This window comes from Marmota monax, unplaced genomic scaffold (assembly GCF_021218885.2).
Source record: "Marmota monax isolate L192 unplaced genomic scaffold, Marmota_monax_Labrador192_F-V1.1 WCK01_AAM20220418_F8-fsc00002, whole genome shotgun sequence".
In the NCBI taxonomy this organism is placed as follows: Eukaryota; Metazoa; Chordata; class Mammalia; order Rodentia; family Sciuridae; genus Marmota; species Marmota monax.
Window position 1 is genome coordinate 41,476,821 of NW_026693571.1, and position 27,522 is coordinate 41,504,342.

Consider the following 27,522-nt stretch of genomic DNA (forward strand, 5'->3'; position numbering starts at 1 on the left):
GTTAATAATCTGCATTTTGAATTATTTATACACACTTTGAAGCTTTAAGGCAGAGAGGGCAGCTCCATATTTTACTCCCCTTCAGAACATAATCCTCTCTCTGACACCATGGTCTTCTCCATATTAATGAGGTCTATAGAGCGGAAAGAAAGTTAGATTTCAGGTGCGGTGTGTGCTGTGCCCTCTTATCTGTTACCTTCCACATGCTAACCAGAAAGGCAAAAGAAATGAATTCAGCTGACAAATGTTTAGGCATTCTGGGGCTCAATAGCAACATAGAAGAGGAAAGTAAATTTTTATAGACATTTGTGGGAAGAATTCCTGATGAGAGATTTCTTCCCTGTTGTATCCCAGGTTGAAGGACACTCTTCACCTCCAGCCCACCCTACCTCCCAACCCTAGAGGCTGGCTTGGTGCTTGGGACCTGGGGAGATCTGAAATTTGATTCCATGTTCACTAGAAAATTGTCTCTGGTCTTGGTTCCTACTCAGAATAAGGTCAGTTTTGATCTAGTGTAACCTGAGAGGTTTGTTTATTGAAAGGAGGGAATATTTATTTTGGTCAGTTCCCAGAGTTGGTTCCAAATAACCCTGTAGTGAATCCAGACCCATAAAGGGATTCTTAACTTCTCTATGGTTCTCCTGATCTGCTGAGATCCATTGATGAGCATCTGGCAGACCAGAAGTGCAGCCCAGGCCAGGCCAAGCCCAGAATTTCATAGATTCCTAAAAAGTAATTTGCTTACCCTTCCATCCATTGTAGTCCTGATGTGTGCCCAGCTACATAAGGTCCTGTCCTTTGAGCTATGACTCGAATCCATCAACCATCATGTCATTTAGTCTGTGTGCTGAGCAGATCATAGAATAGAGCAGTTTTTTAATGTTTCCTAAACATGCTCATTGTTCATTCATCACCATTCTGTCAAATATCTGCCACATTCATTGACCAAAAATCTGGCAGGTGTGAGTGGCATTGATTTGAGTTATTTCTCCTCTAAATCCCTTGCCAGGGCTTTGGTAGGCTAAGGACCAGGCTGCGATGTCTCATCAGTTCCCTGTATATCAAAAACTCATTATTTTAGGAGAATGATCAAATTCTCCCAAAGCTTTTTAAAAAAAAGTCAACATTGCATTTCAGAAATGACCAGAAACATTCAAGACCCTGGTAGAAAACAGGGCACATCAAAACTTTAGCACCCAGTGAGGCTCAGCATTTTGCCATATATGTTCTTCCTGTTTCTCCCTTTGGAAACTTAACTGCTGGTGGAGGGAAGGAGCAAATTCTCCTTGTGCCGCACACTTTGTTACTGTGGTCACACAGCATGTGTGATGCTCTCCAGCCACACTTTTTCTTGCTCCCGATAAGCGTTTAAATATTGCAAGGGCTCCTCAAATTTTATCTTTGGTGACCTTAAAGCCTTAAGCTGCGAGGACATAATATGAAATAACACCAGTCTGATCAAATTTCCTCCCCCCCCCATTTTCTTACCTTAAAACCCTTAACAGTTGTTTTAGTGCAGAGATCATTTGATGGATATATCTTGAAGAAAGAATAACGCGGCTAAAGCTTATATGTGTTTTCTTTCTGATTTCTGAAGATCCTGAAAAACCTCCTAAGTGTGAAATCTTAAATTGGAACAAAACCTTCCAGGAAATGAAAATAGTGCTATTACAACAAGAATAGCACAATAATATTAAAGGAACAGTAAGCACTATGACAGCATGCGTTTAGGTGTATATTCATTTGCTAAGGATGCCATAGTAAAGTACCACCTACCTGGTGGTCCCAGCAACAGAAATTCATTTTCTCAGAGTGCTGGAAGCTGGAGGTCTAAGATCAAGGAGTTGACAGGTTTTCTCCTCCAGCCTCTTCTCCTTGGCCATCTCCCTGTGCCTTCCCGTGGGCTTTTCTCTGGGTGGGCATTTATATCCTTGTGTCTCTCTCTGATTATCAGGACACGAGGGCTATTGATTATAAACCTATCCTAACAGCCTCGTTTTGACTTAACCAACTATGAAGATCTTATCTCTAAATACAGTCATGTTCCAAAGAGCTGGGACTTGGGACTTCAGTGTATGAATTTAGGGGCCAGGGACATGTTTCAGCAAATAACAGGGAATAAGAGAAGTTGCTCCAATGATATAGCAACACTCATAGGCATTAAGGATAAACTATCATTACTGACAATTACTGATGAGAGCCACTGGTTTGTGAAAGGACCTTCTCTGATTCTTCAATCATAATATGGACTCTGACTAGGTGTGAACCTAGGGAACCCTTCACCTTTTTTTTGTTGTTTGGTGAGATTGGGAATTGAGCCCATGGGCTTAAACACTACTGAGCCACATCTTCAGCCCATCTATTTAGTTATTATTTTGAGATAGGGTCTTGCTAAGTTACCCAGGCTGACCTTGAATTTTGATCCTCCTGCCTCGGCCTTTTGAGTTGCTAGGATTGTAGGTGTGTGCCAAAATGCCTGGCTTCCTTCAATTTTTTGAGATATATTAAGTCTTTTATTAAAGTAGGATAAATGACCGCTAAACTCACCAGGTGAGGATCAGATAAAATTTTCTGGAATGGTTTCTTTTAATGCAGTGTAAAATATATATATTTTTTATGGCTTGAGATTCTCTGAGGAGATTCTCTGGAGGAGGTGAAAATGGAGAAACATTTTGTAGAGAGAAGAAAATTGGCAGTAGGAAGAGCATATCATCATGGGAGGGAGGATGGCCTACGTTTGCAGAGCAAGTGGTTTTTGAGTCAAGGTCAATTTAGAAGATCAAATTTGGGATGAACAGTTCAACCAGAACAAATAGAGCAAGATACACTCCTATCTCCTCCTTAGGCCTTACAGTCTTAATTCTTAAACTTGGGGAACTGGAAAATTTGACAAACTTGCCACATGCCCGTGATCACTCCCGTGTATATCCAAGTGCCTCCGTTTCTATATACAGAGAAGGGAGAAAAGAATATCTACGTAGTCAATTTCCATTTACCCAATGAAATCCTAGATGACAACATTCTTGGAAATGGTTCAAGGGGATCTATGCAGTTAGAATCATGATATTTTAAATAATAGAATTAGTTTGTATCGAGCATTTGTCAAGACCTGAAAAAATGCTTATTGACTAGTAATGATGGTTTAAGTAAAATACTCAGGTTTTAAGGATAGTGTAATTCCCCGGTGATACTTTGGGGACTTAGTTCCAAACAGAGGTGTAGAAAAGAGAAAGAAGAAACAGGATGGCCAGTTGGGATGTTACATCACCCCAGGCTTGATCCAATTAGGATGGTCCAGAGAATGTTAAAATGGAGGGCAAAGGGCAAATGTGCTTTGAAGATTAGTGACGTCAGCAGATGAGGATAGAAAGAAAGATGCTTAAACAAATCCCCCCGCATTGCCGGGTACAGCAAACTCCTTCCTTATAAAATCATTGTGTTTTTTACAGGCTTTTCTTTAAATGCTTATACAACACACAATGCATGGCTTTGTCTGCAAGATTATTCTACAGAAGAACAATTTTAACTCTTAGAACTTACTTAGAATTCTGCCTGAAATTTTCTTTTTCTCAATTTCACTCTTCGTTGCCCCTAGTTATACCCTAGCTAACCACAAAACAGTGTTCCGGGTACTCTTTAAAATTTTTCTTAACACTCTGCTTTTCTATTTTTCCCTATTACCACCAACAAACGTGTCTCTCATCTATTTTGATACTTTTCCACATGTGAATATTTCTTATTTCCATTTCTACCTTCTTTACAATACTCTTCTAGTGCTGAAAATGGACTTGAGGTAACTTTCTAGATCTCTTTATAAAATGGGTGTGGTTGATTGCGTGACAAACTGTCTTATGCTTTCCTGTGAAAATACCCTTACCAGGTCACAGCAGTGCTCCCATCCAGAGATGGCTTCTACAGCCCTACCCATTGAATCTGGGATGGCTTTGCTCTGGCTCATAGGAAATATGACAGTTTGAAAATTCCAAGTTCATGACTCAAAAGAGTCTTAATGATCTGGTCTGCATCAAAATTCTGACTAGGCAACATGTGGGCCAGTCAGAGGAGTCAGCCTCATGCTGCAGAAACAAACACTCCCAGATCATTCTAGATGCATAAATCTAGCTGAGCCCAGAAACACCAGCCAGTTGACCTGAGCCCAAATTGCTGGCCCACAGAATCACAGGTTAAATAAAAACCACACTGAGGTTGTAGTTCATTATGCATCAAAACCTATCTAGTATAATGGGCTCCTTGGGAAGATGTGAGGTCCCCTTCCCGTTTCCTCTTTGATGTACTTTGCACCCATGAATTCCTAGATAAAGGGGATAGGCAATCCAACCGTCTCTTGAGGGCATTTCAAACTCTTGACTTTTAAAATATATGAACATCCAGATATACTCTGTATTAATGACATTTCAAACATGCCAATATTCACAAATATGCCAAAACAAAAAGTCCAGAAGGTGTGCTATTTTCATCTAACTTCTCTCTTCCTATCATCTCCTGTGGGTTCAAACACGAAGAGGATCTGGCAATGAGCAGAATCCAGAAAATGTTAATTTTCGTGATGCTGTCAAGGAGAGAACACTGGCGGGGTGCCATTGATGCTTTGGGGTCATAGCCAACCTGGGAATGAACAGCTGTTGTTATTCAGAAAAATTCAGACAATATTTGGGAAGACATTATCAGGGAAAAAGAATTTAAGAGGAAAAAAATGGGGGAAAGAGCAAACTAAATCAGAAGAGCATTTTTAGAGTATAAAAATATTGAGTGATTCCAGAGTTGTTTAATACACCTGGCAACGTAATCTGGGCAGGGAGCTTGAATTTGTAATGTCCCTAGCAAGGCATTTGGAAAAACATGTGGCCTGTGGAATTCAGGATTGAGGGAAGTAGAACTGGTTTTGGCCAGGGCAATAATTTTCCACATGTTTTCATACGTATAGAAATGAGTATCCTTCGGCTGGGTTTATAAATTTATAACTCACGCCACTTTAAAACATGTGAATGGTTTGTTTATAAATATTTGTGGTAGGGGCAATTTTGTTTTTATTATTTTTCCTATTCTAGAAGGTAGTAGTTTCAAGGGATGGTGTGCAGATTCCAGGAGTCCCAGAGATGAGAACGGAGGATAAGAAGTCAGCTGTCTTAGGTCTGGGGGTGTAGCTCAGGGGTGAGCGCTTGCCTGGCTTGCTTCCCCATAGTGCAAAACAAAACCAAACCAACCAACCCAACAAACAAGACATACAGAGAATTCAGCTGTCTTCTATGAAGGTGGATATTAAACAGACTTGAGAATATTTAAACCAATTCCACTCTTCTGTTTTCCTTAATTTGGAAAATTGTTTTTATTAAAAATGTTATTTGTGTTAATTTGTAATGGTTGTATTATTAGCAAATTTAAAATGAGTTAAATATTTATACTTGCTTTCATTTTAATTTCTAATGTTGTAAGTACTGACAATAATAACCCATAAACAAATTCTTTGGCATTCATAGTAATTTTTAAGAACATTATTGGAGATCTAGATTTAAAAAAAAAACACTGGGAACTATAACTGTCAAAATAGTTGAGACAGGTATTATAACATTTATTTTATAGATTGAGAATTACAATAATTAAAACTGGATTTACTTGGTAAAGTTGACTTACTAGAGGCTGGTCTAGAATGAAGAATTTTCAACTCAAAGTTCCTTTCACATTATAATTTTATTTTTCCCTGATGAGCTTTGTGTTTTAAAAATTTGTTGCTCAAATTAAAGTACAATATAAGTACACTTTTAACATGTATACTTTTTAAGTGGATAGGTCTCTGTATTTTAACAAAGTATTGATTCATATAACCGTTACCACAATCAGATGCACAATAGTTCCATCACTGAAAAAAATGCCCTCATACTATCCCTCTGTTGTTGTCTAAGTCTGCTTTGTGTTGCTGTAACAAAATACCTGAAACTGGATACTTTGTAAAAAGGAGATTCATTTCAGTTCATGATTTTAGGAGCTGAAAAGTTTAAGTTCACATGTCCACATCTGGTGAGGCCCTCCGGCTGAGTCATAACTTGATGAATAGCATGACTAGCATGGGGTGATGACAGCATGCATGAGAACTCTGAGGATGCTTGCAGAAGAGGGATTCAGGGGAGGTGCCAGACTTGGTTATAATAATCTGCTCTCACAGTGCTAATCTGATCCCACGAGAGACTGGGACTCACTGGAGACAGCATTAATCCTTTGCCAAGATGGTGTCCCCAATGACCTATCACCTCCCAAGAAGCAGAGTCTCATAGAGGTTCTACCACCTCTCAGTATCACCACTCAGGACTAAGCTTTCAGCACTTGGGGGACAAATCCCATTAAGTCACAGCAGTAGTCAGACCCCTCCCTGCACTGTATTGTGATGTTTTGCAAAAGGCCTATAAGCAAAATCAGACAAGCAGCCTTTTGAGACTGGCTGCTTTTATTCAGCAGGATGCCCTTGGTGTCTGAGTTGTGGCTGTGGAGACTCCCTCCCTCTACTCGGAGCTGAATTCTGTCATATGCATCTCCATTATTGGTGTTGCCATTCCCTGCTGAAGGACATCTTGGCTGTTCTCAGTTGGGGCCCATCATGAGGAGAAGGCCTATAACATCTGTTTACAAATTCCTTGAGGAATCTTTGTTCCTCAGGGTGAAGGTCTAGAAAGGTGATCACTGGGTCATATGGAAAACATGGAAGGAACTGGTTATGACACTGTGGTTATGACGTTGTGAATTCCCTTCCGCATTTTATAAAGTTCCAGTTGTGCTTCTTTCTCGTCAGCCTTTGGTGTTTTCAGCCCTTTTGATATTAACTGTTGTCACAGATGTGCAGTGGTGTCTATCTCAGCGTGGCTGTAACTGGGGATGTCCAGGGCGTGAAACATAGTTTATTTCTATTCCATCTATATATTCTTTACAATGCAGTTTTGATTCAAGTCTTTTACCCATTTTTAAATTGGCTTATTTAGGTTTTTATTGTTGAACCTGAGACTTCTTTACTTATTCTGAATGAAAATTATATTCCAGACATATGATTTACAAATATCTTTCCCAGATATGGCTTATTTTATTTTCTCTCTCTCAACAGTGTCTCTCACTGCCAAAAAGTTCTTGGTAAAGTCCTATTTTTCACCTTTTTCTTAGATGGATCATACTTTGGATGTCATGTTTAAGAATTCTTTTTTAAATCCCAAGCACATGATTTTCTTCTCCATTTAATTCTAGAAAAATTAATTTTATTTTTGACTTTTACCTCTATGATCCATTATGTGTTGATTCTCATAGAAGGTGTAAGTTTTAGGTTGAAGTTCTTTTCTTTGATTTGATATACAATTCTTTCAATACCATTTTTGAAAAGACTGTTGTCTCTTCAATGAGTTTCCTTTGCAATTAACTGGTCAAACTATTGTAGGTCTATTTCTGTACCTTTCACCATCCCATTGATCTAAGCCTATGCTTTCACCAACAATAATTATTGTGCCTTTTTGTTTTCTTGTGTGTGTATCAGGGATTGAACCCAGGGGGGCTTAGCCACTGAGCTACATCCCCAACCCTTTTTGCTTTTTATTTTGAGACAGAAGCTCACTCAAGTGTTTAGAGCCTCACTAAGTTACTGAAGCTGGTTTTGAAGTTGTAATTCTCCAGCCTCAGCCTCCAGAGTCAAAAGTTGGCTTTTTCCAACTCTTCTACAACTTCTTTTCTACATATATAATCATATTGTCTGAGTAGAGTGGCAATTTGATGTCATTTTTAAAAATATTTATGGATTTTATTTTTTTCTTATCTTACTAAATAGGACTTTTAGTTTAACACTGATATAACCAGCAAGAGTAGAAATCCTTCCCTTGTCCCCAATCTCTACTGTTAAGGTGTTCAAATTTTCCCTATCAAGTGTCATGTTAGTGTAGGACTCTTGCCTACATTTTTTATTAAGTTGAAAAAATTCCTCTTTAAGCCTTATTTGCTGAGAGTTTTTATCATAAATGAATTGGGAATGTTGTCAAATGCTTCCTCTTCATCAATTAATGTTTATCTTGGATTAGACCAAACACCTTCGGAAGACTAACATAGTTTTACTTTCTTAGGATAGATGTCACTAGGTTTGGGGGATATTATTCTTTTTACATATTGCTGAATTTTATTCAGATCTTGTTGGAGATTTTTTTTATCTGTGTTAGTGAGGAATATTAGTCTGCAGTTTTCTTTTCTTGTACTATCTTCTCCTAATTGTATCAGGGTTGCTGGCCTCATAGAATGACTTGGAAAGTGTCCTATCTTCTCCTGTTTTCTGTTAGAGATTATTTTAAAATTCTCTTGCTTTTTCTTTAAATGTTTGGTTGCATTCTCCTGAGAAAGCACCAGGGCCTGAAGATTTCCTTTTTGTAAGTTTTTAAAATATGAATTCAATTTCTTAGTAGTTATAGGGACATTCCGTTAACTTGTTTCCCTGTGGGTGAGTCTTAGGAGTTAGTAGTTTTCAAGGGATTTTCTTATTTTATCCAAGTTCTTGAAGATCTATGCATAGAATTGCTTTAGTATTCTTTTAGTATTCTCTCAATGTGATCCCTGTAGGTAGTGATATAAACTTTCATTCTTGATGATTTGGATTTGTTCTTATCAGTCTTGCAAGATGTCTATCATTTTTATAGATTTTTTTAAAAAAGAAATTGCATATTATTTCCCTTTTTCTATGTTTTATTTTCAATTTTATTGATGTCATCTCTTTTTATTTCATTCTTTTTGCTTGATACAAATTTTCTTGCTCTTTTTCTTAAAGTAGAAAGTTATTGTCAACTTGAAGCTTTTCATCTTTTTTCAGTGTAAACAATGATGCTACGAATCTACAGCTAAGTACTGTTTCAACTACTGCTAACATGTTTTGAAATATGGAAAATATTTTATATTTTTTCCTAAATAAATCTTTCTCGAGGGCCTGGAAATATGATTTAGTGGTAGAGCACTTGCCTAGCATGCATGAGGCCCTGGTTTGATCCCCAACATATCTCTCTCTCTCTCTCTCTCTCTCTCTCTCACACACACACACACACATACACGTGTATGAATATATTCTGATAATCTCTCTCTTTATATGTAACACACATTGTATTATTCTTTGATTCATAGGTTTTTTTTAGAATGATCTTACTTAATATCCAAGGAGTTGAGTTTTAGCTTTCTGTTATCTATTTCTAATAAAATTCCATTCTGGTTAAAGAACATACTATTCATTAATGTTTATCACCCAGAATATTTGGGTCAATGCTTCGTATAGACTTCAAAAATAATGTTTGTTTCTCTGATGTTGGCTGTGAATTTTGTAAATGTCAAATAGATCCAGCTGATTGATGATGTTTTTAGTTTTTCTGTATCCTTACTGATTTTCTGTCTATTGATTCAATTGATTATTCAGACAGGAATGTTGACAGCTTCAGCTAAAATTGCATTTTTTTTATTATAAAAACTTTTATATGGAAAATGGTGAGCAAGTAGTCAGTTGACAAATAACTGTAGACAACTATTAGGATAATGGTTTCCACACAGATTACTGACAAAGAATTAATATCTATAAAATCCAAAAAATTCTTATATATTAGCAATTAAAAGACACAAAGGAAAAATAAGCAATGTATAGAAAATTCTAAAAGAGTAATTGACATAAGAAACAATGCTCAAGAAAACAGCATGAGGTAAAATACAAAATAAAATTGCAATTCTAATTCTTCCATTTTGTGTGACTTTTTTGTTTCATGAACTTTGAAGCTCTGTTGTTTGATGCATAAATGTTTATGATTGTTATATGTTTTTGTAAATTTGCCTGTTTAGCTTTACATAGTGTTTCTTTTTGTTCCTGATAATATTATTTGCTCTACAATTTATTTTGTCTGATTTTATTTTTATTTACCTTGGTGCATGTTTACATTCTCAATTTCTTTTATTTGATATATATAATTTTATTAAATGTAAGTTTTTATTGGCAGCATCAAATTGGTTTATGTTTGTCTTTCTTTACTTTTTTAAAAGAGGTATATATTATGCTAATCTTTTGCCTTTCAGTTAGCTTGTTCAGGCCATTGTTATTGAATATCATTCATGATATGTTTGGACTTGAGTCTTCCACCTTATTATTTCACTGGTGTTTGTTACCTTTCTTATTTGATCTTGTTTCTCCTTTCCTGACTTCTTTTGGTTTATTTGACCAATATTTTGAATATTTGGTTTTAGTCTATTATATTATTGTTTTTACTATATTTATTTTTACAATTTTTGCTCTTTTAATTTATATATGACAGTAGAGAAATAATTTGACTTATCCCCACAAACATGGAGTACATCTTATTCTAATAAGGATTCCAGTCTTGGGGCTGTACATGATGTAGAGATTCACTGATGTATTCATGTATACAAAGGAATCACTCCACTGTTTTTCCTATTCCTTTCCTGCCTCCCTTTCCTTTATTCCCCTTTGTCTAATCCACTGAATGTCTATTTTCCCACCCTCTTGTTGTTTGTTAGCACCCACATATGAGAGATAACATCTAACCTTTGGTTTTTTGAGATTGGCTTATTTCACTTAGCATGGTGTCCTCAAGTTCCATCCATTTTCTTGAAAATGTCATGAAGTCATTCTTTTTTATGGCTGAGTAATATTCCATTGTGTATATATGCCACATTTTATTTGTCCATTCATCTGCTAAAGGGCATCTAGGTTGGTTCCATAGCTTAGCTATTGAGAATTAAGTTGCTATAAACATTGATGTGGCTGCATCACTATTGTATGCTGATTTTAAGATCTTAAAATAACTGAGTCAAATGATTGCATTCCAAGTTTTCTGAGGAATCTCCATACTAATTTCTAGAGTGGTTGCACTAGTTTGCAATCCCACAAGAAATGTATGAGTGTTTTATTTTCCCCACATCCTTTCCAACACTTATTATTACTTGAATTCCTGATGTTGCCATTCTTACTGGAGTGAGACCAAATTTCAGTGTAGTTTTATTTTGCATTTCTCTAATTGCTATGGGCATTGAATATATATATATATATATATATATATATATATATATATATAGAGAGAGAGAGAGAGAGAGAGAGAGAGAGAGAGTGCTTTCATATTTCTTCTTCTGTGAATGCCTGTTCTTTAACAAATGGGCTGGCAAAACCAGAAATCTATATTCTGCAGAATGAAATTTAACTCCTATCTCTCACTCTGCACAAAACTCAACTCAAAATGGATTAATGACCTAGGCATTTGACCAGAAACCCTACATCTACCAGAAGAAAATGCAAGCCCAACACTCCATCATGTTGGTTTAGAAACTGACTTCCTCAACGAGACTCCTAAAGCCCAAGAAGTAAGATCAAGAAGCAATAAAGAGGATGGTATCAAACTAAAAGGCCTTTTCATAACCAAGAGCGTGAAGAGAGAGCATACAGAATTGGGAGAAAATCTTTGCCACCTGCACCTCAGATAGAGCATTAATCTCCAGGATATATAAAGAACTCAGAAAACTTAATAGAAAACAAAACAAAAAACAATTAATAAATAGCAAATGGACTTTATTTCATTGGAAAAGATTTTAGTGGTCACTGCAGAGATTATAATATACATACTTAACATCTCTCAGTTAATTTAATATTAACAATTTACCACTTGAGTAGAGTGTAGAAGTCTTCCATCATTTAGACACCCTTACTCATAAATTGCATCTGCGTAGTTTGAAAATCACATCAGACATGTTATATTTTTGCTTTCTACTACAAACATATTCAAAAGAACTCAAGAGAAAAATAGTCTATTATATGTTTTAATTTATTTACCATTCTGTTGCAATTTCTTTATTCCTTACCCTCCAAGTTACGTCATCTATCATTTCCTTTTTTCTGATGAACTTTCATTAACAATTTCTTTTGTCCTGATCTGCTGGAAATGAATTATTATTAACTGCCCTTCACTTGCTATTGACCTTATTTCACTTTCATTTCTGAAGAATATTTTTGCTTGATACACAATTGTGGGTGGGTTTTCTTACATTTCTTACCATATTTTAAAAAGAGTTGTTCTAATTTCTTGTAGCTTTCTCCTCCTCCTCCTCCTCCTCCTCCTCCTCCTCCTCCTCCTCCTCCTCCCCCTCCTCCTCCTCCCCCTCCTCCTCCTCCTTTTCCTCTTCCTCTTCCTCTTCCTCCTTCTTTTTCATCTTCTTCAGAATCAAATTATGTTCTTCTGTAAGTAATACAGTATTTTCTCTGGTCTTATTCAAGATTTTTAAAAATTTAGTTTTGATTATAATATGCCTCTGTGAGAATTTCTTTGGATATATTCTGTTGAGGGTTTGCTGCATCTCTTCAGCATATAGGTTTATGTCTTTCCCTAAACTTGAGGGAAAGATAATTCTTTATCTTCAGTGTCTCCAGTTACACAAGTTTTAAACCTTTCTGCATTGCTCCACCAGTCCTTGAGACCCTGTTCGTTTATTTTGGTAAATAGTTTGTTTTCCCCATTTATTTGGGTTGAATAATTTTCAAAATCTCTCTTCAAGTTCAGTAAGTCTGTCATTTCCATCTCCTCTTGTGCCCAACTGATGAGAATTTTTACAATAGTTGCTTTGAAGTCTTGGTTGACTAACCACAACATCTGTGTTAGCTCAGTGCTGGTATCTGTTTCGTCCTTCCACACAAATAGATATTTTCCTGGTCTTTCATATGCCATGCACTTTTGAATCATATCCTGGATGTTGTGCATATCATGCTAAGATTCTCTGGACCTTGGTATTTTCATTTCAACAGGCAGGAGATCCTGTTGGTTTCAGGTTGCAAAGTGGATGGGGGTTGTGTTCTTAATGTCACTTTCTCTACCTGTCCCTTTCTCTATCTGTGCATTGTTAACGGTATTCAGATTTGACCTATGTGTGTGCACTTTGTGGCTATTCTAAGTTCTGGGTGGTGATCTATATTTTGCTCATTTGTTCAAGTTGATGGCATTCTGTTATTAAAATCATACTTGGATCTTCTGAGTTCCAGGATATCACATCAGAATTACTTCCTCTTTATGATTCCCCTAGAATTTTCTGGCTCCCTGAAGCTTTTAAACGTTATTTATTTATTTATTTATTTATTTATAGTTTGGACAGGAAAAGGAAATTTTATTCTCCCAGGTCTGTCCTGCACATTTTGCAGTGATGGTATTTGCTAAATCTCATTGAAGCAAGAAAAAGGACAAAGCAAGCAAACAAAGACAAAACAAAGCAAACCTAAAAACTAGGTGCTTACTCCCATGTCAGAGTCTACCATTCTCTGAGTTGAAAGGAAGCTTCTGTTCCTCACTGTTAGGCTCCTGTGGGCCCCGTTGCCATTATGGTCGCTGCTGCCACTGTCACCACCAGCCGCACTGGATTGCTAGAGGACTGCGGGTGGGAGGGCAGGGAGGTTAGGAGAGAAACCAGAAAACACCACCAACGAATAATGATTCCTACCAGACTCTGGGCATTTGAAGCCCCCTTTCCCTTTGGTCAAGCTGACACCTGAGGGCTTTTTCTGGACCTCTCTTTGAGACTGTCTACTTCTGAGTTTCAGGCTGCTTTGATTCTGAAGGCAACAAAGAAAAAATGGCAGAATCACTGGTGGTTTCATGGTATTTAGAATTCTAGTCTCACCCCCCCCATCCTGTCTGCTGCTATTTACCTACCAGTGTCTTCAAATACCTATGTATGTATTCTGTTCACGCGTTTAACTGCATTCAGTGTAGGAGACAGGAAATAATGTTTTACTCCTTTTTTCTGAGAACCAGAACCCCTAACATAATCATCATCATCATCATCACCATCATCATCATCACCATCATCATCATCATCATATCATCATCATTATTATTACTGTAATCACATAAGACAGGTGCTGTAAATGCCCTAGAAGATCTTCTGGGGTGGTATTAAGGAAATGTGCTGGTTGGACCTTATGCCCCAATTTGCTCCTGTGACTTCTGTCTGCATTTGTGATCTTTTCCTTGTCATTGCTGATACCATTCTCCTGGCTCAGAGGGAGCTGCCCTAGCTTTAACCAGAAGTTCATTCTTTGATGAATTTCTTGTAGTACCCTTGAGATCTAATTCGGACATTGAAATAAAATTGCACTGAAAGGCAGTGGGAAATGAAGAAAGTAGGAATAGAAGGATATGAACCTGGATCATGGGTTGGCAAATTAGGCCTGCCCATGAGTCATGTCCAGTTGCACCATTTTGTTTCCTTGTCTGGGCTTGCTTTGGGGCTGTGATAGCAGAGCTGAATAATAACAGAAAGTCCATCTGGCTTTCCATACCAAAATATTCACTCTCTGGCATTTATAGAGAAAGTCTACAACCGCTGAACTGGAGGATCTGAACTCTTGAGGTATAGATTGTGACGCTCAGTTTGGGTCTCCCTACACGTCTTTTTCTGCTAAATTTCTAGCCAGACCTCCCCTCTGTGGATGGTAGCATATACTGGAAAGCAAGTTCTCTAGCATAAAGGAAATTCTTTCCCTTCTCCTAAAGTCTTAATTCCACTCATTTTGCTAGATACTTAGGATACAGTGCTAAAACACATGCCATTCCGGCTTTCATGGAACTTATAATATAAAGTGATTTTTGTAGATAATTAAAAACAATTTCACCCTAAAAGCCCCTCATGGATACTAAATTTGTGTTCTTGGCTAACATAAATCAAATCTAGCATCTCCTCTACATATCTGATCCAAAAACAGTTTTTGTTCTTTCTTAGAATTTACCTTCCCAGGTAAATAGTCCCCTTCTTCATTTGTGATTAGAGCATAATGCAAATAATGAAAACAAAGTTATAGTCATGTTCCCTATATCCTGTCTGCATCATCTATAAATATTGTTCCAAAAATACATTTAATTTGCTAGTATGTTACGCCAGAGCATACATAGAACCTCATCCTTGATAATGAATGATTAATTCTTTTAGCTTCAGAACCTGAGGGACATTTCCCACTATATGTTGCTTCATTTCCAATTATATTATAAGGAATAAGTTTAATGGCAATTGTATAAAGTGAAATTACATAAAAATTTAGAATACATTTATTTCAAAATTAAGAGACAAATTTATCAAAACTGAGAGCAACGAAATCATTAAGTGGGATTAATCTCATCTCATGAATTCCAGTAAATACCTGTTTACATGACTTTTTAATGAACACTTTATTTTCTTTTATTTTTATGGGGGCATTGGAGATTTAACTGAGGGATGTTCTACCACCGAGCCATATCCGCAGCACTTTTTAAATTTTTTTATTTTGAGACAGGGTCTCACTAAGTTGTTTCGGGTCTTGCTAAGTTCCTGAGTTTGGCCTTGAACTTGTAAGTTCTTTGGAGTTCTTCTCAGTCTTTGGAGTCACCAGGATGACAGGTGTGTGCCGCCTTGCTTGGATTTTATGAGCTCTTTCTGTGTGCCAAGTTTCTTCTCAACAATAATGGTAGCATTTTTCATAGAAAATTTCCATAATACAAACCAGGAGCACATTAATACACATTCTAATTTCAGAAGTGTTATAAAGTGATGTAAATAGGAGATAGCTGTGATTTTTTTTTTTGGTCATTGTTGTTAAATGTAAATAAAAATCACTTTACTTTTACTTTTTAAATATTTTTTAACTTTTATATACCAGAAAAGTCTAAAAACCATTTTGTTGGCGTGTGAGATTGCAGATCTAGTGAGACTGTGACTCATTTAATGGTTCAAGGGTTACAAAAATACCAACTAGAATTGGGTTTGGGAAAAACTCAGTGTCAAGAAAAATTACGACTAACCAAAAGCTGTAGGAACAGCTAGAAGACGCTCTCCCTAAACACATTTCATGCTGTTTGTAGTGGCCAGCTGAGGTATATGGTTCTAGATGGGAAATATTTTTCAGACTCTAAATAATTTTGTGAAACTGTGAAGTCTGATTCTGTAGTCAGTTGCTCCAGAAACACATAATGATTTGGTCGTTAATTTAAAGAAAACAAAACAACTGGAGGGAAGCGTCTTCAATATTTCATCCTATAACTTCGCCAAGATTCCCAGTACCATCCCAGATTCTTTTTGACCCTCACATAATAAGACAGCGAGTTAAACACTGCCAGATTTTGAGATGTGAAATTAATATAGATTGCTCCCCATCTTCAGTTGGTCAAATATTACTTATTGGGTCACTGGTACCATCTTACAGATGCTTTTGTTTCTCTTTTCATAATCTTCAATGCTTTATCTAATGGTTTTCATAATTGATGATCCAAGGGAAAAAATCATTAAAATAAAACACCAGGCTTTAAATTTCTTCATTTATCATTTAAATTTATTATTTATTTGTTTGGGTGTGTTTGAGGTTGGGGATTAACCCAGAATTTTGGACATGCTAAATAAGTGCTCTGCCACTGAGCTACATCTTCAACCCTAAATTTATTTTTAACTGATATATCAAAGCATAAAAATTGTCCATGTTAACAGGTAACATGTGATGTTTCAATCCCTATATGATTTATGTAATGTTAAATCATGTTAAACATATCTGTTTCTTCAAATATTCATCATTTCTCTGTTTGTAAAAACTCTTAGAGTACTTTAGCTTTTTGAGATGTATTGTTAACTATATTGTTAACTATGCTCAGGTACAACCGCACACCATAACTTCTTATACCTAAGTGTAACTTAGTCCTCATTGATCAACCTCTCCCATCTCTCCTCCTACAATCTTCCTGGCCTCTGGTAAACAGCCTTCTATCTTACATGAGATGAATTTCTGGATTTCACATATATGTGAGATGATGTCTTTCTGGCCTGGCTTATTTCACTTAACAAATGATCTCTAGTTTGATTCTTGTTGTCACAAATAACAGGATTTCATTCCTTTCTAGGCCTGAATAATGTTACATTGTGTATGTAGACTGCATTTTCTTTATCCACATTATCTTTATCTGTTGATGAGCATTTAGGTTGTTGCTATTTATGTGTTATGATGAGTAGCACTGCAGTAAACATGGGAATGCACCTTTGACATACTGATTTCATTTCTTTTGTGTAATCACTCAGAAGTGAGGTTGCTAGATCATATGGTAGTTTAACTTTTAATTTTTTGAAATACTTTCAAACTGTTCAAAATAGCTGTAGTTATTTACATTCCCACCAACACTGCAAGGGTTCCATTATTTTTTTCCCATGTGCTCACCAGCACTTGTTGTCTTCAGTCTTTCTTTTGTGGTAATAGCCATTCTAACTGAGGTAAGGTGGCACTTCATTATGGCTTTGATTTGAATTTCCATGAAAATTAGTGATGTTTTCCACATTGAAAATTATAAAACATTAATTAAAGACATTGGAGAGGGCACACACAAAAAAGGTAAGATATCCCATGTTCATGGATTGGAAGAATCAATATAGTTAAATTGTCTGTGCTACTCAAGGTAATCTATAGATTCAGTGCAATCCCTCTCAAAATTCCAATGACATTCTTCACAGAAATGGGTAAAACAATCCTAAAATATATATGGAAACACACACACACACACATTCACAAACACACACACCCTAATATCCAAAGCCATCTTGAGCAAAAAGAAAAAAAAAATAGAGAGAGAAAGCAGTCAATTAACCTGGCTTTAAAATATACTACAATGCTATAGTAATCAAAACAGCATGGCAATGGAATAAAATGATACACATAGACCAATGGATCAGAATAGAAAGCCTAGAAGTAAACCCATCCATCTACAGTCAACTGGATTTCAATAAGGATGTTAAGAACATGCATTAACAAAAGGACAGTATTTTCAATAAATGGTGCTTGGAAAATTCTACATGTATGTGCACAAGAATGAAACTAGATCCCTATCTTTCACCACTTACAAAACCCAAATAAAATTTGATTAAAGACCTAAACATAAGCGTTGAAATAATGAAGCTAGTAGAAAGTAGCATAGGGAAAAATTCTTCAGCTTCTTGGAATGGCTGAAGATTTCTTGGACAAGACCTCAAAAGCACAGGAAACAAAAGCCAAAATACAAATAGTGTACATCAAACTAAAAAGTTTCTGCAAGGGAAATAATCATCAGAGTGAAGTGACAACGTATAGAATGGGAGAAAAATTGTCTCAAAGTATCATATAACAAGAGGTTGACATGACATAAAGAACTCTAAAACTCAATAGCAAAGAACCAAAAGATCCACAATGGACCTAAATATATACTTTTCAAAAGAAAACATATAAATGGCCAACAGGTATATGAAAAAAATGATTCTGAACATTTATATATTTTTTAAAATGAATATTCTTTTTACAATAACATTTTGTTTATATCAATTCCAGGAACATATGGGATTAAAAAATACAGGTCACATATGATTTTGTTACCCCACAAATAATACAGAAAAATTAACATGGGGGAATGGGCAGAATACAAACAAGAAAATAAAGAAAGAGTCGTAATGGGGCTGACACACACACTCGATTTCATTATCAAAAACATACCACATCCAGAGACAAGAACAGCATAGTCCATTTGACTTGCTTTTGATTCTGTTGCCGAGGAAGTTCAGAGGGAGCCTCAGAGTTCAGTTGTATAAATGAGTCCCGCAATGGGCTGTCTGCCATCTTCCCTTTTTGTTACAACTTATTTTCTGATCCCCTTTTTTTTCATATTAGTATCATTGCCTCTTTCCTGTAAGTAAAATTAAGTCATTTTATAAAGAATAGGATTCAGACAAATTCAATATTTTAAAAAAATACAGTGCAGTGTCATTTCAAGGTTGTGACTTATTGGTCATTTAGGATTTGAGAAATATTTCTAGTTACTCTTATGAGTTTTATGAAGACTAAAACTCTGTCTCTTGAGGGACAAATAAAAACAGAAACCAAGTAGTGCAAAATACAGCCGGGAAAGAAGATCTCAGAACACTTATAAAATGTTCCCTGAGAATAATGCAAATGCTAAAGCAGACAGAAAGTACCAACATGAAATCCTATGAACCTATCGGTACTTTTTCTGATCTAATTACCTGGGTAAGAATTTATTCATCAATAAGTAACCAGAAAAGGGGAAATATGCAAATGAACGTAAACAAAACCAGGTCATTTTATTTCAACATTTCTTATAACTCTTGTCTCTGCTACCTGGTAAAAACACATTTTTGTCATGTAATAAAATGAAATCTATTAGAATGTCAAATCAGCCAGGTAATTATATGGACTTTGAAATCAAAATGATGCAGATTCAGGTCTTAGGTTCTGCCTCTTACTTGTCTTATGACCCTAGGCAATTTTCAACCTTTTAGTATTAACTTTTTTTCATTGTATATTACTCACCTTCATAAAATTATGAGAATTTAATGATAGATAGATAGATACCATTATCACAATTATAAGTGATCAATAAAATTTAGCACCAATCATCTTCATAAACACCAAAAGGCATAGACGACTTTTTGTTTATTGGAATGGAATCTAAAAGTATCATGGACTACCAGAGCCGTCCATGTTGCTTGCAGCTGCAATTATTACCACAACAGAATAAAATACTGCTCCACAGTTTAGTGGACAGGAAAGTCACAAGAAAAGGAAGCTTGCTCCTCCTGAACCTATATCTTGGAGAAAACTCTGATGTTTTTGAAAATCAGAGTTTGGCAATAGTGTCTGCAAAAAATAATTTAATTACTTTTTTAAAAAAAAATTAAGAGGATTATTTTTTTTATTATGTCATGCCCAGAGTTTTCCTGTAATGAATTTGAAGGTCAAAGTCACTTTTGTGTTCCCAAATGATCTGGTTCCTGTGCTCCTGTTACATATTCACCCAAAATGCCCTTCCTCCTCACCTCATGACCCCTCCCTCTCTGCATGCTCCCACTGGGACCTACCCCCCAACTCCCACCTTATCAACAGCTGTGATCATGTGGATATATACTTAAAAGCTCAAATTATTCTCTGATGTGTCTAAAAGCAATAATCTTCCCTGATAGGACTTCCTGCCCAATATCTCCCCCTCTCCCCCCCAAAAAATGTTTTGAGTTTGAGTTGGAGCTCATAGGTAAGCCAGTTTTGAACAACAAATGATTAAAACGTTTAACCTTCCCTGTAATTCTGTTGCCTTAACATTCACCTTGCTAAAACCTGTCTGGGGAGAACTTGGAGCGTGAAAGGTGCAATATAAAATCCAGTATTATTCTTTTTAGGAGTATTACTGATTGCAATTTCACAGAAAATGAATGTTTAGCAACTGAAAGTAGAAAAAGAAAGAAAAAGCTGGAAAGATTTATTGAGTAAAGGAAACCTCGAGGCACCTTCTCAAAGACAACAACAAAAAAAGTCTTCGGTGCAATGCAATGGGACCAACCAGGTCCTCCAATTAAATAAAAATGTTCTATTACAAAGCCACGGGTTATTTACTAAAGCTACAAAACCAACTCAGCTATGTACAGGAAGCTATGACTCTGTTATATGTTTTCCAAACAGTAAAAAGGAGAGAAAAAATCTATTTCGGTTCTATTAGTTAGCTCACAGCTGGGTTTAATAATGAAGGGTGTTTAGGACATTCGATGTGGTATGTAAGACAAACCAAGGGAGGTTTATTTAACTCTGGTCCATGGCCAGAGACAACACAGATAATGACCAGTGGGAAATATCTATTTCACTTGAGTCCCAGAGTCTAGGGAAAAGGTTATGTTACAGACCTACACATAATCTACAGGAACCTTTCAGTCACAAATCAACACTTTCTATTTCTTCCCTGTGTTTTCCTAGTAAAACAACTGAAACTTGGTAGAAAGGGACTAAGTATCTTAGGAAAGGAGGAAAAACAGGAAGATCAAAGAACAGGAGCAGAACCTGAAGCTAAGAAGAGGATAGAGAATGCACACATGGGGTTTCTTCTTTTAGGAACTTTGTTCCTAGGGAGCCCCTTAAATATTGAGAGTCAATGATGGAAAGCTCGGCCTGGATTCTGAATCTGACCTACCGAGTATTGTCTGTAAAAATACTGTTTTACGGTGTAGAACATATGGTCACTTGGATTACGATAGCAACTTCATGTTAGAGAAGAGATCCTAAGATGCCTTACTCTGATGTCAGATAATAGTTCACAGTAATCATATTAATTATTCATATTAAAATGCTTACTCTTAATTTCTTGCAAAGTTTGACCTTTCATTATTGTTAGAATGCTCCCCGCAACCCCTGCACTCTCTGTCTGTTTTAAATCTGTTGATCAACTTAGCAAGGAAGAGTTTGGTTCTGACCTTAGTGGATTATCAAAAATCCATACAATCCTTATCACATTATGCTTTGCTGTTCTGGTTCCCAGTCCGTATCTAATGGAAGAGCAAAATGTCATGCCTTTCTTTTTAAAATTGTCTTACGCTTAGTTTTTCCTGTTTTCTTGTCTAGAGACTTGTGCTTCTATCCCTGCCTCTGGTTCTGTGAGGATGCTCTGCTCTGTATCTTTTTGGTATAAACAAAGATTAAATCTCCCTTCCTTTCCTCAGTCTAGGCAGACATAATCTAATCTGTGTTATGTGACAAGACCAATTAGTCTCGCCCACTCTCCAGCCTTCCGTCCCTCCCCCCCAGCTGCTCCCCTCCTGGCACTCCACCTCTTTTAGGAAGTAGCTTTGGGAGCCAAATTTCCAAACGGAATTCATTAGATGAATATGCAGGTCCAGATTGCAAAAATGTGCTCACATCCTCAAGTGGAACTCAGACTCAAGACTTCTTCTGACTCTTTCCTCTCATCTCATTTTATGTTTGTTAGAAGATTTCCAACTACAACACGTCCTCACTGGCTAGAAAGAAGGGAAAGCTCTATTGAACAGATCAGGGAACATGAAAGGCCCAGAACTGAACTACACAACACAGATGCAGAGAATGTCACCTCCTGAATGTGCTCAGTTATTGGCGATAGCTTTTTGCAAGGAGCAACCTGCCTGTGTTGACAGGTGTGGGTGGCCTGCGGAGTCCAGATGATGGATGGGCCAAGGCAAGCCATTCATAACTCATGCTCACAGCACTTGCACTATAACCAAGTGGGTCAACCAGAATCAGAATGGGACCCCGAGGACAAAACATCCAAGCATGGAGCAGCTGGTAGTACACAATTCTGATTAGTGCTATTATTACATGGCCAGATTGGAGCCACCACAGCTGGGGACAGCAGGTGCCAAGAAAGCCTGACCCAGCTAGATGTTGAGAGACCAAAGAGAGAAGACACTTAAGATGGCTTCATTTTGTTTAGGTTCTCAGAAATGGTTTTTAGATTTTTAAAAACCATATTACTGTTTTAAACATCATGGCTGCTAAAGAAGGGATGTGGATGGTTCAAAGTTCAAAAGTGATAATTGTAAGAATGATCTCATAGTGCCTGGAAGAAAGATCACAAGTAACTACCTCTGGGTCAATGGCTAAAATTGACATTGGCCTTTCTTCTTTTTAAAATAATTTCCATGTCTATCTACAATACCTGAATCTCTTTGCAAAAGAGCCTATTTGTGGTTATTAGGTAATAACATAGTGGACCACCTGCTTTTTTAAAAGCACAGGTAGTCTTTGTTGACAGTTCCCTTATAAACTCATAAATATGAGATGGGGACCAAAAGAGGTAGAGGAAGGAACTAAAGTCAAAACCTAAACAATACATTTTCCTCTCTAGACTCTGAGAAGATGGACAATACCATATTTGGGGTGTGTGTCAGTTTTTCTCTCACACTGCAAATTCTAGCTGTGGAGTTCACTGTCACCAGCAGCCAAGTCACTACTAACAGGGAAGCCTGAAGTTATTTAATGTGGTGTCTGGACCCATGTCCTGGTGAATAAGGAAACTTCAGTTGTGACACTATTGATTCTGTATACTTACTGTCCCTAAATAGCAGGTTTGGATCACTGACCTGATCAAGTGGGTGGAAATTCCCATTAATACAGTCAGGAAATCAAGAAGATTAATAGAGTAGCCAGGGGTCAGTTTAGATGTGGCCTGAGAGCACCAACATGTCTTGACACTGAGGCCATTCCCATGAAAACATTTCAGAGAGCTGCCTTTTTCTGATATGCCTCACAAAGCAAGCAAGAGTCAGGGCTGTTTTCTCTCTATTCTTCTTCAAGATATATAAATATATATCTTGAAGAATATATATATATATATATATATATATATATATATATATATATAAAATCTCTCATTGCTCACATTTCAATTTAGTAAATTCTCAATATGACCTGAGCCATATCATTTGTGTTTAATCCCAGAATAGTGGCAATCAGGGCTAGAAAGAGGCAGAGGGAGAAGTTTTTCTGAAAGACTTTAACGTTAATTTGCCATTTCTCAGCATCCTCCACGCTGTGACTCCTACCACTTTACAGAAGCTCCCAAGCCAGCCTTTGTCTTGCCCTGACTTCTGGCCAGCCTCCCTTCAAATTGCTGCTACCCAAAGGCTGAAGGAAAGAAAAAAAAAAACTACATAGTTTTAAAAAATTTAAAGAATGAGGTAGAAAAGTATGTCCAAGATGTTATTCCTCAGCTGACCTAGTAGGTTTCTAACATGACCTAAATATACAAAGTGAAAAACACATAAAGGAAAACAAAAATGTATACAGCCACATCTTTCCCTTCATGGAGGGAGGATTCAACATGGTTGGTGAGTTGGGGAAGCCATGCAAGTTGATGATGCGATTGGTCCAGTGGTCTTAGAGAGTTAAATTGCCCACTTGAAGGTGGAAAATGGCCTTCTGTAAATCAATCATCTACTTTTATCAAAGGTCTGGAAGACACTTATTCTCTTTGACCAATGATCTCAATTCTAAAAAATAAACAAATATAATCTGCAACCTATAGAAAGAATTACGTACAAAGATAGTCATTATAATGCAAGTGAAAGTAGTAAAATAAAAGCATGGGATTAAATAATTTAATGTCAAATAATTAATAGAAAAGTTAGACTGTGATAAACCTAATATCCTATATATGTGCATATGTCTAGCCTGGACTTTTGCATTTGAAATAATATAAAAAATATGAGCTTAAATCATTAAACAATATTTTTTAGTGTGGGTTTAATGATACTCACATTGAGGAACTGGATTAGTGTGAGGCAAAAAAAGGGCCTTGGTAGTGAAGCTTAAGTAGTTGCTCACCCTTAGGGGGTCTACAAGATCAGTGTCAGTGCTTGGATGACCATGACAGAGAGTCCTTACACTTTGTGTCCTGAGTGTGTCCCTTGCTTTGCCCAAGGGCCAGTCCTGCACACAGTCTCTGTAGATGCACCATAATGTACATAACTATTGGTCTACCGTTGGTCCATTTATACTTTTTTAATATTTTGCTATTATAAATAATTCTATGTGAACATATAAAAATAACACTGTAGACTTTTTTATTTTTATCATTGGAATAAATTTCAAGTCCTGTAGAAATCTCTTCTTAAGAGATTTGAGGATTTGATCCATATTGATGTATGTCCTCCAGAAGTTTGATAACATTCTGTACTTTTTCATTCATATAGGAACTTCCATGCGTATTTTTCTATATACTTTAATGTTTGAAAAAAAAGTTGTTTAAATTTTCATTTTTTAGTGTTACTAATATTAAATAATTTAGTATATTATTTTCCATTGTACTTTCATATGTGTGCATTAGCTTATATTTCTTTATCAGGGTCTTTGTAATTTTAAAAAATTTTTATTGATGCATTGTAATTACACAAAAGAGTATAGAAGGATTCATTATGATTCATCATGCTATATTTTTGCTCTGCTCTGCTGATCTCCCTTCTATTACTATTATCATTATCATCATTATTACTATTATTTCAATTATTGTATTATATTACATATATAAGTAGGATTCACTGCAGTATATTCATATTTTTTTTTCTTAAAGATCTTTCTGTCTCTGAAAAATTAAATCTTCATGCTCTTCCCCTCAGATATATTACACTTTTTTTCTTTTGCCGTCTACATTTATTCATTGTGTTCTGCAATAACTAGCAATGCATAAGAATTTTATATGCTAGCACTGCTTTAACCCCTCATAGTTACTGACTCATTTAATTCTAATAAAAGGTATAGACATTACTATTGTCACTTCACACTGGATGAAGCAGAGGTTCAGAAAGTTTAAGAGGTAAAGGAACATTTCCAAGTCATTTGGCTACTAAGGGACAGGCTAAATATCTTACCTGGTCCTATTCTAGTAAGTGTTACCCTAGACTACTTCCAATGTAGGATTATAGTAATAATATCACAAATCAAAACTATGAAAAATTTAGTTTTTGTGCTCTCTAATCTTATGCTGTTGATTTTATTTACAGTTTTCTCTAAGTACATTAAAGTCAAATTATATAATACATGATGTTGGGGTATTCGAAATATTGATGTTTAAAAACTTCAGTGCCTCTATCATATTATTTACTAAAGTTTATTCCAAGTGAATTAAAATGTTAAATGCCAAAAATATTTGTATTTCATGTTTTCCTAGAGGATTATGCATTGTAGCAATGTTATCATTAATTACATATAGTGCTTTTGAATAATTAATTTTGTGATTTCTATATCTATGGTTATACATCTTCCCTAGTTTCCAATTTTCTATGATTTTTACTTTTGTCCAGATCATCCAGCCGGTGGTTTGGGTTTTTTTAACCTCTAAATTTATATACCACTGGCTGAACTATCTATCCTAATTTGCATAAAGACTCATGAACTGTGAAACAATTCCTGGCTGCTATTTATCTTTTTCACATGCTATAGGAAGTGATAACAGGTAAAAGGCAGAGAAATTACAAATGAATATCTGCAATTTAGAGCATCTGTCGGTAGAAACAATACTTCATGTGTGTTTCCCACAGTGTGAGTAGAGGCAAGGGCAGCCATTGTTCTAGACTATCTTTTCAAGGATATTTGCATGGCAGACAGCCTTGGAAGATAGAGACAGTATCTTCTTTGGGAGCAGAGGGAAACTTTCTTTACTGTTGAGAATAATAAAGGTAAGACTTTCCTCTGGAAAATAGGTCAGGCTGGTTACAAGTCACCCATTATTGGAGACTTAGAATCCAGCTCAGGATTCTCTAGCTGGGATATAAATCTGCTGGGTGCCCAGTATTCATGCAGTGACTCCATATCACCCCCACAGGACTTGGGAGGCAAAGGGAACGTAGTTTGAAAAGATAAAATTGCAGTCTCCTCACACTTCTTCCTTCTATCCTTGTGATTTTTTAATTTTATCCTTATGTTGAAATATACCCTTCTTTTTCTCTTACATTCCCATGTCTTTTTCTACCATGGATTCCTCGTACTCCCCATGTTTACATTACGTGTGGTACATCCCATCTCTTAATCCCTTCATCACTCATTCTGCCTCAGTTCCAGTCACTTTGTACAATTAAGAACATCACTTTTAGTTACCCTCATGAGCTCCCAAGATTGTGTGTCCTTTATGGTATTTATTTGACAGAAGACCTTTCCAGTTGTCCTTAAGATTAGATGAAAATTCATCCTCAGTTTGAATTCTATTAAGATGTGAAAACCTACTTGAGTTGCCCTACAGAGCCTCTAAAATTAATTTTGAGGTGCCATATATCCAATATTTTATATCAGGCAAGCTCAAATGTCATTCAAAATTTTATGAACATTTTTATCACTCTGAGTGATCAATAGAAAGAATTCCTTTTAACCATTTTTGCCTATGCTTACCTTTAAATATATCTCTATATCTTCTTTTCCTCCTTTCTTTTGTACTGTTATTTTTGTTGTTGCATACATGTATTTCTTCTTATTTTAATCATAGTATATGGTTAGTATAGTACTTTGTGGCATAAATTTACTTTTAAATTTCATGTTGGCCAGGTTCTATAATTTTTAACATGCAGCATTTGTCATAGTCTCTCCCAATATATTTGACAAATTCAGTTTGGATATATTAATATCAAAATATTAATAACCCACAGTTTATTTATATGAATGCTTAATTTTCAGAAAATGCTTTATTAATATCAAGAACAAAATGGCATTTATTAGCTCTCTATAATGCAAGATGAAAACATCATCATACTTTACCCCTCTTTTTTTTTTTATTCAAGTTCTGGTTTTCTCTTCATGTCATCTAAGACTATGGTTCCATTTTTAAAAATTCTCACAATATCACATATTTTACTTTTCAAAAACTGACATTGCCATTTCTGCAACCAAATGTATAGCATTTACTTGAACTTTAAAAAAATGAATTCAATGGACACCTTCAGTCAATTGTATTGACTGGACTTTTGTTAAATCTATTATTTTGGAGGCAAAACAACACACACACACACACACACACACAGTATAAAGTTTGATTTAGTGGATTTTTACTTCGTGTATTTCCTTGTTTAAGTGGTAGAAAATCCTCCAAAGAGGAGCAGAGTGTCAACACTGTCTTTTCCTAGTGGTTAAGAGCATCAGTATGGTCTGGGAGAGCAGGAAAGCACACCACTATTTGTTCTGCTGTGGATAAACACCCA